The sequence below is a fragment of the Phalacrocorax aristotelis genome, chromosome 4 (assembly GCF_949628215.1).
Source record: "Phalacrocorax aristotelis chromosome 4, bGulAri2.1, whole genome shotgun sequence".
Taxonomy (NCBI): domain Eukaryota; kingdom Metazoa; phylum Chordata; class Aves; order Suliformes; family Phalacrocoracidae; genus Phalacrocorax; species Phalacrocorax aristotelis.
This window is the reverse complement of record NC_134279.1, coordinates 37019208-37031099: the sequence shown is the minus strand read 5'-3', so window position 1 is coordinate 37031099 and position 11892 is coordinate 37019208. Positions and strand designations below refer to the sequence as shown.

The 11892-nt window shown below is 37.5% G+C and overlaps 1 long non-coding RNA gene across 2 annotated transcripts in view; it reads right to left on the bottom strand.

The window, feature by feature from the left end:
- Positions 1 to 252: 252 nt before the first annotated feature.
- Positions 253 to 11892, bottom strand: part of LOC142056361 (uncharacterized) — a 308099-nt gene continuing 296459 nt past the window's right edge. For both annotated transcript variants that reach the window (XR_012660308.1, XR_012660307.1), the window contains one exon: positions 253 to 7260. This is a non-coding gene — a long non-coding RNA (uncharacterized LOC142056361). The remainder of the gene's footprint in view (positions 7261 to 11892) is intronic.

Below are 11892 nucleotides of genomic sequence, written 5' to 3'. Positions count from 1 at the left end.
TTTTGGGGGGGGAAGGTTCCCCGTTCCCCCCCCCCCCCCCGAACTATGCTTTCCAGATGTGTGGGATCAACAAAATAGTCTTGCCAGGTTTGATGATTTGTTGTGGCAGAAGGCTTAAGGCTTTAAATACACGTTGTATGCAGCAACCAGAACAAAAAGGAACTTGCTAAGGATGGCTGAAAACATTAATGCTTAAAGCTCAAAATCAAACTTACAAAGGTTTCTGAGAATGGCATAGGAATTATGTTTATTTTAAGGAATATTTGAAGCTGGCAACATTATGAGAGAAGATAGTACATAAAACTTCCATTGCTTTAAAATGTGTTACGCTCTGAGTTCATTTACAGTATGTAGGTTGAACTAAGAGGACAGGGACAGGATCCTTTTTAATGGATATTGCTTTATTGAAATTCATGGTTTCTATTATTTGCTGATATTCTGTGCTTTGTATGTAAATTACTTTACAGTTTCACCTGCAAATAAAAATCATATGGTTGCAAAAAAACCCCAAACTCCAACATGATTATATTTGGAAGATTTACCAAGTTGTGTAGGCATGTCATACTAGGATTGTAATCCAGCAATTCAGCTAGCTCCATGGAAAATATTGTAGATGTTTTTGGCATGACTATATTATTCATTTGAAAGGTGTGTTTAGACTTTGTCAGACAGATTCTGATAATGCAGCCCAGAGCAGTGTCTTTAAGAATGAGAATAGGCGCTCTATTTACGGTCAGTTCTTGCACAGAAACTATTAATGTGGATTCCTCACAGGAGTCTCAGGCACAGCACAAGGAACAATCTTTCAGTAACAAATTACTCTGAGTCCACAGCCAGGAGCTATGGAGGTTTGATGAGAATGGAAATACAAAAGAACAGAAGCAGATTTATTGCTTGTGTCAGCACTAGACTGGGGGGTGGGGTGGGGGAAAGAGCTTCCATGCTTGCCTTCAAATTAAAATTCAAATTCTTCAAAATAATGATAATGAATTAAGTGAGTAGGTGGTTTAATTCTTTCTTAAGCAACATAAAGATTTTGGTGTTGACAGTGTCTTTGAGGCTTAAAAAGAAAAAGCATGACTTAATTCTAGCAGTGATAAATAACAAGTCAGAACGTAAGTTTCCTAATCACATTTACAGAGTACTTTCACATACATATTTGGTTAAGAACTATTTCTAAGGGAGGTAGATTTCCTTTCCCCATCTTTTGTAATGATATTTCTTCTCATACAGAAACAGTAGATAAGCAGTGGTCAGAACATCCTTGGTATTACTTTGATTACTCTGGATAAGTTTCTAAATGTACCTAGGTTTTTGTTCTCATCCACCTCTACAAAAAAACCCAAAATGTAATGCTTTTCTCCTCGAAAGAATAGATATAGGGTTAATTTAGCAGGTAATTCCCAATCCCTCAGACTTTGCCTACCCCTTTCTAAGGAAGTTCTGCATTCATCCCCACTGAAAATCAGTCCAAGTTGTCTACGTAACTTCACCACACTGTCTTGAAAAACTCATAGACTGTGGTGAGTTGAATCATGTCTCTTCCTCACAGTAAGTGAATGAAAATTGCGCTTACTTCTGGATTTTGGGCTATTCAGTGAATGTCACTGAAGTCTTGAAATAATGAACTTTGGCTTGGTTGTGTACAAAGAACAGCTGGGGCTTGAGCTCTGAAACTTTAGATACATACACATGCTAAGGAAAGTCACTACTCTGTGGGGAAGGGGTAGCTGGAGTCTCTTCAGTTCCACAAGCCAAATTCATGGTCAAATCATGTGAAATACATTTAATTTGCACAATGGCGAGTTCCTAAACATTTATCCCCTATTTCCCCTCCCTTGCCCCCCCAAATGAAGGAGGTTCTGATCGAGTGATTTGTAAATCTTGGGGGGACAAGAGGACTTGAAAGACCAGATAGCTCAGAGCATTGACAGTAGACCAAATAGTGTCCTATTTAGATTCAAACATGCTGTTACATTTTGCTGTTGTCTATCCCAATTGATTTTATTTAGCCTAATTAAAAGTTTGACTGTTGCTTTGAAGAAAATGAAATCATAGGTGAATTGGTTGTAAAACATAGGAGCTGTGAGGATATGGCAATAACTGCAGAAATTTAGGTTTCCTCAAATTCAGTGAGACTAAGCAGAATATAAAAAAAGGACGTATCTGTACAGGACTGGGGCTCTACTGGAGTAGGTGCTCAAGACTAGTGGGAAGAATGCTCAAAATGAGACTACTGGGAAGCTAACTTGACTCCACCAGAAAATACTCTGTCCTGAGTGGTGCTGGTGGAAATAAGCCTGAACTGAGTTCACCACCAGAGTTACAAAACCTTCCAGCAGATCGGAAGAGATCATCACTGTCCTGCAGCATAATGTGTGGACAGGTAATGAAGATCCAAACTCTGCTGATGTGACTAAAATTCCAGGCACTGTGGTGAGCTGTTCAGTTCAGGCTTTTAAGTACTGCTGCAAAGTGTTTATGCATGATCAACCAGGATATAGCTTTAGTAAAATGTGATGTGATGAAGGCACTTGAATTTGCAGTCGTCCCTTGTCTAGCTTGAAATATAATAGTAAATATTTTGCCGCTTTTTTTTTTTTTAAGATTTCCTCATCTCCATTTGCCAAGAAGTCCCATTTGTTATAGAATCATAAACACACTTTTTATTTTATTCCTCCGGGAGATAGTTATTAGTATGGCTTTACCAACTTCACATGTAGACTTTTTGTTTTTATATGGAGAACGTATATCAGACACCAACCACAGGTTAGTCTATCAACTTCTGTTGTCTCAAACCTGTTCATGTTTGGTGGGGTTTTTTTGTGGTTCCTCCTCCCCCCCCCGCAACATTATTATAAAATATAACTTGATTTAAACATGCTGTTTTCTCTTAAACAGATATAGTTTCATTCTTAATGCAGTAGGTAATCAATTACAAGTATTTGTGAGCTTCTTGCCATAGAAAAATAAAGAAGAAATATGAAAAAAAAAAAATCAGTGTTGTGGCTGAGAGTGTTATTCATAAGATAATAGGAGAGCAATCCTGGAATTCAGAGTGATAGACTGCTAGGGCTCCAGCTCCCTGTGGACAAGGAAGACATATAAATCTTAAAAATTAAATTCTTTACATTCTTGGGACTGAGTTGAAAACAGCAGTTTGTATTGAGGCATGTTTTGGCTTTTACTGAGTAAACAAGAGCTGCACAGAGTATCACATGAATACATAAACCAGTAAGCTTCTCAGTCTTATGTATGCTACTGCCACTAGTCTCTCATAACTTTATCAATATGACTAGCTAACAACAACCAGATCAGCTGTGTGCAGCAGTAAATAATTATTTCATAAGCACCCACAGAAATAGATACTGTAAGCTTTTTGAATATGATGAATATGGGCATTCTGCATCTTTGTACAGTTGCGTTCTCTGATAAATGTGATGTAAAACATACCTCTAAATGCTAGTGGAAATACAAATAACTATAATAAGTACTAACAGTCAGACTGTTTCAGAATAATTTCAGATATGCTTTATGATCAGGTGTGAGTTCAGATGATGCAAAACGTCACACTTCTGTCGCTTTGCATTTGCAACAGCAGAAGATTTGATTCGGGTTTTCAGCTAGTTTCAATATTTCAACCACATTTTATATGGAGAAATATCCATATAATACCATTGCAACTCAAGTCCTGGAAAACTCTACAAAGAGCTATGAACAGTTTCCAAAGAGAAACTATTGACCCTTGATGAGATGTAATATGACTGAATGCCTAATATGGCCAAGAACTAAAACTGTGTTGTTCTTAATCGCAGAATACTTACTTCAAAACACTCTGACATCCAAAGGGCATTCTTTGAACAGATATTTCAGTAAATATTTGGTTAATCGTTATCAAGGTTGCGTAGCAGTGGTTTTCAAAGACTGCAGTCAATAGAAACAAAAAACACCCCACCCCTAAACAACCCAACAAATCATAGGCAAAATATTTCATTCCTATGGAATACATACCCAGTTTGGTATCACACCTATCTTCTTAAACCTATACAATAAGATACGTAGATAGTCACACCTATGTTAAAGCAGTTTTATATAAAACCTAGCGTTTAGTTACTTCTCAGTTAAGCTAAGAAATCAGATTTTTTTTTTTTTAAAGGGTTTATTTTTGGGAAGACTCCTTACCCCCTGTTCTCCCCCTTCGATGCTGCGTTCACTTCAGAGGAGAGAGGATCAACTTCTGCTGTGTATAACTATGAGATCTGTTAAATATAACTTGGCAAAACTTTGGGAATGAAGCTGAAAATTATGGGTCTTAGTGACTGCTATTGTGATCAGTGCTTGCAGAGCCGGGAAGAAGAGATTTCTTCTCCTAATCTGCACACATTCATTATAAATGGTCTGAGCGGATAATCAAGAGAAGTCTATGCTTTGGTTCAAGAATAGGGAAGTTTAAAAATACTGGGAGGAATACAATGAAATCTTTCTTCTATATCTTTGATAGCTTCCTTTCAGCTATCAAGGGGGCTATGAGATATCCTTTCCTTTCACAAAGTAAGTGGGCAATTAAACTCCATCTGAATATTTCAGATGCACAGCATGGATTCCAGCCTAGACTTTTCTGAACAATTTAAAATCAGAATTAAAATTACTAATTTGTTTTTTTACTGTAAATTTTCAACAGCAGGGTATGAAAACCACAGTACAAATCAGATATGCATTGCACACCCTATGCAATTTCTTGGGGTGAACAGGGTTGTGATACTTACCATCTTTGCTCAATGTTGCTTCAGTGTTGAACTGCATTACGGTAAACTGAACTGCTTCATCAGTAATTTTGTATTTTATAAAAGGAGTGCAATCAGAAACAAATGGTATTATTTGAAAGGTGATTTTATTGTTTCAGAAATAAAAGAGAATTCCCAGCACTTAAAAACAGAACTGAGGAAGAGCTACATATCATGGTCATCACAGATGGCTATTACAAGCTTTGAATGTCTCAACCGTAGCATTACTACTGGCTTTCTTTGGTGCAGAAGAGAAAGTCTTGTTCAAACAGAACTTTGCAGCAGGACTCTGCTCTCTGTATGGCCACTCTGCCTGGTGGTAGAGTGGGTAATGCCTTCACAGCCCATTGGCAGGTAGAATAAACACTGTGAGTAATCAGCAGAAATAGCCCATGGAAGGAGGAAAATATGATCGGTTTCTTTCCCAACCAGGAGGACAGCAGTTTATGACTTATACCTTACAAAACATGATCTTTGATGTTTGAATCCCTTTTCCTGCTTCACTGCTTCCTACCTTCACATTTACCCTTCAGGTTCCTCATCTTTTGAATGTGTTTGTTTTGTGTAGACACCACCTTAGGATAATAGCATTATTCTTGATTTAAACAAACAACTGACCAACCAACCTGTATCTGTCACCTCAGGTTAAGTAAATTTCCTACTCAAAATGTTAGAGTATGCAGCTGCTGCTGTGATTGTTACTATTTCTTCCCTCGCTGTCATGGTTTAAAGTGAGACACTGCCCCCCACCCACTTAATTATTGAGGTAATTATTGCTTATATTAATAGTCCATTACTTAAGCAAATAAATTTGAATCGGGACCCTGTAGACTTCTTGCTTATTGCCCAAATAATGTATATGCGTTGATCTTTTAAAGACTAAAGATGGCTCTGTGGTATGTTTCTGTGTGGGCTGTTTGAGCATGGTTCATTGGCCTCGAGTTCATATTTGTTAAAACTCTTGAACGTGTTTACAACATTAGGTGCCTATAGTTCCATATAAGCTTGCACACTTTCAGTACCTAGTTGGAATTGGGTAAGACTCAAGTGTTGCTTAAAAAACTTGTTTGATTAGTTTGTGCAAATAATCTTAAGTGTGTTTTTGTTCTTAAAGCCTGCTCTTTAGACAAAGAGTCTTTATAGCTTAGTCATTCATGATGGAAAGATCAAAAGGCTACGGAGGAGAAAGTGCTTGACTTTGTGGTGAAAGTGTTGGAATGAGTCTCAGGAGACTTTGAGCCTTGGCTGGGCCACAGACTTCCTGTATGGTCCTTGTCTCTTGGTTCCTTCTTCTGTAAAATAGAGGTAAGAATACTGCCCTGTCACAACATCTGGAGAGAAATATTTTTGATGGTAAGGAAATACTGATTTTAATAGTAAGGAAAAAGGGCTTTATGGTAAATAACTGAACATGGAAGTGAACCCAATTGAAGTTTGAAATTAGTAGTTTAATAATGCATTTGTACCAACCTGTCATGTATTTTTACTTGGCCTGTTGCTGTGGCATGTAAAAATAAAGGCAATGACCCTAATTTGAGTTTTGTATTAACTGTATGGCTTAAAAGGAGGAAAAAAGACAACTGTTTTGCATCCCTAGTTAATGCTATTAATGACTTTGCAACAGAACTGCAATTCATTGTGCTTTAATCACAGCTAGGGTACTTGCTCATGAAAATTTGCTACCTGGCAACTCTGTTCTTTTCTCTTCTGCTGCTGGCTGATATTCGTGAATCAGAGCTAAAAATAGACCTACTCTTTTTTTTCCTTCTGTTCTAATAGGCATCCTTTTACTGTCAAAGCTCAGCACCTTGGACTAGCCCTCACTGCACTTCATACTTTACCTTCTTGCTCATAGAAATACAAATGATCTTAAGCAATGTGAAATCACTGCTATAGTATCTAGGACATGACAGCAACTTGGAGAGGACAACTTCACAGTATCAAGGAAATAAAGACACAAGTAACTTACAAACAAGTAATGGGTCTATTCTGGCTCAGATCTGTTTTGGGGGCATTTTGTTCAAGCAGGATAATGTAATGCAGTATGATGAGTATAACTGGTGGTGGTGGTAGCTCATTTTCTTCTTAGAGGTCAAATAAAGTCAGAATTGAATGGTATTTTTATGTGGTGGTCTAAAATCATTTTACAATCAGAGGAAAAGCAGGGGAGTGATATACCAGTGTAAAACCAGAGATTCCAGATGTGAACTGGCATAACAAGGTAGCTTTGAGAGACAGTTGCTAAAAGCACATTGAAGCTGAAATCTAGAGAGGAACAGCGAGCTTTCTGGGATGGCTCAGGCCCTTGTTGAGAGTCCAAGGGTGCAGACACACTGCAATCAGGAAACTAACATTAGCTCAGACAGGATGCATGAGTCAAGGATATTGAAAGGAGATGAAATACATGGTATTTGGGCATCTGCCACTCACCAATTGCTGGACACAGTTTGTGGTTCATGCTGCTGATCGGAACGTACTGGAAAAGAAACAAAAATAGTTCAAATTGGGTTAACAGCTAACATCTGTCATGTGACTTTCTGAAAGACAGAACTGTTTAGCTGCAAGGACATGACCGGAGAGGACAGTAAAGAAAAACTCATGGTAGTGAGTTTCCCTTTTTGGTCCACCACACCCAGGCCCCCTCATTCTCTTAATCTCAGCTGATAAGGTTTACTAGCCTGAAATACAGAGTATAACCTGACAAGCAAAGCGTGTGTGGTCCAAAAACTGCAGCCTATGTTTTGCTATTTTCTTGAGTTGTCTGCTGAATTAAAACCCAGAAACTGTAGGTGTTCAAAGCAGACATCACAACATGGCCCACTTAGTTTCATTTAGGCTGGATTAAAAACAAAAGATCCCAGTGACCTTGCTCTGACCTAATAACAGCAATTCCTCTTTCAGACCATGCTTTGCTTTAGTTACCAACACTTACAGGTATTTTTGTGGATGGATGTAGCCAAACAGTTCAATGGTACGGAGCATTTAACAAACAGTTAAATGTTTCATTTAACATATGCTGACTACTGTGCATTTGGTGTGAGCTTTAGACTGAAGTTATATCAGCAGCTGGAGACAACGACTTAGACAAGAATCTGTTCTGAGCAGTCGGTTCAGATAAGCACACGATATGTTTTGCTCTCACTACTTTCCTGACCCCCAAATCTTTGTCTGAAATCTAGTACCAACTCTGACATATTTAAATTGATTTTTTTTTTTTTAAATAATTTGATGACCTGTATTCAAATACTTTTGTCTCCCTGTGTTTCTGGGATCTGTCAGACAAGAAATCTGACTCCTCCTTTGTTATATTGTTTCTATATCAAGAATAAATTCATTGAATTCTTGCTTCTGACCTGTGTAAGCCGTTTTGGCATCTCTGGCATTTTCCAGGAGCAAGGAGTTCTCAAACTCTGAGCAATTGCTTATTTCCATGACATTTTTAACCCACTTAAATTCTCTTGGCTATGTTTGATAATTTTAGACAACGATAAGCTGATCCTCTGAATACACTGCGGCTTGTCTCTTGTTATTGAAAAGATCTATGTAGTGGTGGAATAAGTCTTTTCTTAAGACTGAAACTTACTCTTTACAGAGAAGAGAAGACAGATTTCAAAAGTTTCCAAAATAGCTTGGAAAAACAGTGAAGTAAAACTACAAAGTAAAATTGTCTGTTATTTTAGACCCTACTGCATGCATCTGTCTAAAACCAGTACTTATGTTTGCTATCCACAAATTCTCAGTTCCCTGGTTTATATTTTCTAAAACCTAAAGCTATTTATAGTTTGGACTCTAAATTGTAGCATTTGCTCCTGCTTTACCTTTTTCTCCCTTACAATATGTCAAATAAAAGCACTATTTGCATTTATTTGGCCAACAAAGCTTGAGTCTGGAGAGTGGGCATGATTGACTGGATGTACATGGAGACAATTTGAATTCATTTATATATATGTTTTCTCAAATGTATAGGCTCTCAGTTTCTTAGAGAACTTTTGCCCTATTGTTTATATCAAAATGGCTTATCTGACCTTTATGTTTACATAGTATAATGGATTCGCCTTTCAAATGCTGATCAGCAATGGATATTATCTTTGGTCTCCCTAGCTGTATCATTATTTTTACCTTGTGAATGAATTCACCAGTTTTATTGATAAATTCCCTGACTGGGCAGATCACACTAACACAGTTCAGGGATTGTTTTAACTGTCCATGTCGTTAAGCCAAGAAAAAGCTCACAAATATTATTTAAAAAAATAACAAGTGTAGAACTTTTAGCAGAATCACATATATTATGTTTATTTTATCTCAAAAGCAAAACCTAATAGTATACATTTGTTGCTTATTGTATGTCTCAAACTGAAGTATTTTCTTTGCCTTATAAGGCAGACTTTACTCACTAACTATCTGACACTTACTTTATTTAACTAGTTCGCTGCAGCCAAAGGGTAATGCCAAATTACAATTAGGACATCTACTGTCCAGAATATTTATTGTAGTGCAGCTCAGTTACATGAAAAACAGCTTCTAAATGATGTGACTGTGACTGTTTTATAGTGCTGTTTTACGTTTGGTAGTATTAGTGTTTCTTTGAAGACTTCTAAGGTTTCCTTTTCATTCCTTCTAAAGAATTTTTTTTAAAGCATCCCAATATCCAACCCTTCAAACAAATAAACACAGAAGAGGTGTAAAACATTGTCCCCTACAGTTCTTTCAATACAGTAGTAATTTGGGACACACTTCAAGCTTCTGAAAGGCTTCCCATCTGATTTCTAGGTATAGACAGTTGTTGCTATATGCTGCAATTAATTTGCTAAATCTAAATACGTTTCAGAAGGACACAGTCTTTGGCTATGTCAGGGTGGTGTCTGGTGCATGTGAGGCATGAAGGCAAAGCAATATATTCAGTTTAGCTGCTCATCCTTCCAGTCACTGAGAGTAGTTTGTACACCAGCTGACAATCAGTAGGCAGCAACCCTGGCTCCGTGTCCTTTTTTTCATTCTGAACACTTTTCTACCTCCTATTTTAAGGAATCCTGTCTAGCTACTGAATGGAAATCCTGTATTCTTTTAAATCCACATCTGACAGTTGGGTCATACTGACTTTTTTTTCAGAAAATAGGAACTATGGCTGCTTCACGTTATTTCTGTGTAGATGATGGCCCCCTTGTCTGACAAGCCTATGTATCTACAAGGTCTGACCCTTGTTTGATATCACTGGACTCCTATGGTTTTCTGAATGACTACTGAAAGGACCTCTTCCTGGAAATAGCCCAATGTGCATCCAATATGATGATGATCAGCACAGATTAAAGCTTGGAGGCAAATGCCAATGGTATTGTCAAGAAAAATCCATCTGCAGACAACAATAGACTGTCCTTGGCTGGGTCTGAGAGCACCCTCTCTCAAATCTACCACCTGAGTTGTGGTCTGTAGGGTGTGCTAGAATTTGGGCCTAAGACTTTTAGTTACTCATCAAATGTGTTTTCTTTTGTATCATCAATTTCTTCTTGCTCACTCTTTGCATAGGGTATTTGTAAAAACTGCTTTGTGTTATATCTGTGGGCAGCTGTAATTCAAAATTTACTTTTGAACTGATACTGCTCTGGCAGTCTTTGTGATAATGAGTGTGTTGGGATATTGGTTTTGTTTGTTTGTTTCTTTTGGTTGGTTGGTTTGGTTTGGTTTCCTCCAGAGTTAAGAAAAGTATATTGCTGTTGCTAGTGCTGTTATTACTGCTATTTAGTATACTATTCAACTCAAAATGTTTAAGGCTTATACATTTAATAAGCATAATCGAAAAAGATAAAAACAATGTGAGACATTTTTTAGTGGATCTGTTCAGATGTTTGGAGAGAGCACTCTATCAGCTATTTCAGCTGATCATTAGTATTTGTTTTATTTATTGTTACGGAGCCTTTCCAAGTTCTCCCCCAGCCTCTGATTTAGAAATGCAATATTTGTGTCTGCCTGTTTTTTCTGTGAAAAGTCTGAAGTTAATGGTTCTGGCAGACAGACTAGGCAAAATGCAAGAGTGAGCACTTAAAAAGGAGAGAAAAAAAAAAAAACCTGGACATTTGAATTCTGAAGTGCTATTGCAGTGATTAAAAAATAAAATACAAAACTCGTTTGATCTGAAACATGAATACAAGTTCATTTTGAGTTTACAAAGCTGAGAACACTAGCATCCTTCAAACCTCTTTGGAAAAGCAGCCAATTCAAACTTCCTGAGAGTGAAGTTTGTGGGAAGTGGCTTAACATATTAAAAAAGCGTTTTGAACTCCAAACAGAATAAGGTATTATGCTCAAAGATGATCCTTATGCTTAGCAAAGGAAACTACAAATTGTGAAACATTTGGTGTATGGTTTGACTTATGCCACTGTTACAGCAATGTATGCAACTCTTCAAAATAATCTCATCGCGAGGAATGTCTCATTAAAAGGACCTCTTTTTTGGTGGTTTATTTCCCCCCACCCTCCCCACCCTGCGCGAGTAAGGAAGTGGGTAAGAGCTTTCAAACATTGTAATCAAACATTCATCCTTGCAGACTCTTTGGAACAAAGTAAACTTTAAAGATTAACCTGACCAAACTAAATTTAAAAAGAAAAGAAAGAAAAGTACAACCATGTTCTTGGAACCTTACACAAAACTACATAAGGGCCCACTGTATAAAATATGCTTTACAGGGACATGTAACTTATGCCAAAGAGTAGGGCAGGCCTAAAAAGTGATTTTTACCTTAGACAAGAATCAAGTGAGCAGTCAGGGTGCCATCAGTCAGGTGAAATTCCGCGGCAGAAGCAGAGCTTTGGATTCTGTCTGTGTTTCTGGTGCACTGTAGCCCCAAATGGTGGTCAGGCCCAGAAAACTCAAATGGTGTTATACAGTCTTTGCCATCTTACAGGCATTAGTCACTCATGAATATTGCAATCAAGTTGAGTCACCCCCTAACAGCAAGAAAAGCTGGATTAAGCCCCCTTCCCTTTTTTTTAACCTTGTACTTCTCATTTTATTTTATTTTTTTTAATGTGGTTTTTAAAGGCTTGTCTTAGATTTCCAGTGGTATAAATTAGATGAGCAGTAGGTTGTAAACAGATATTCTGATCATGGAGG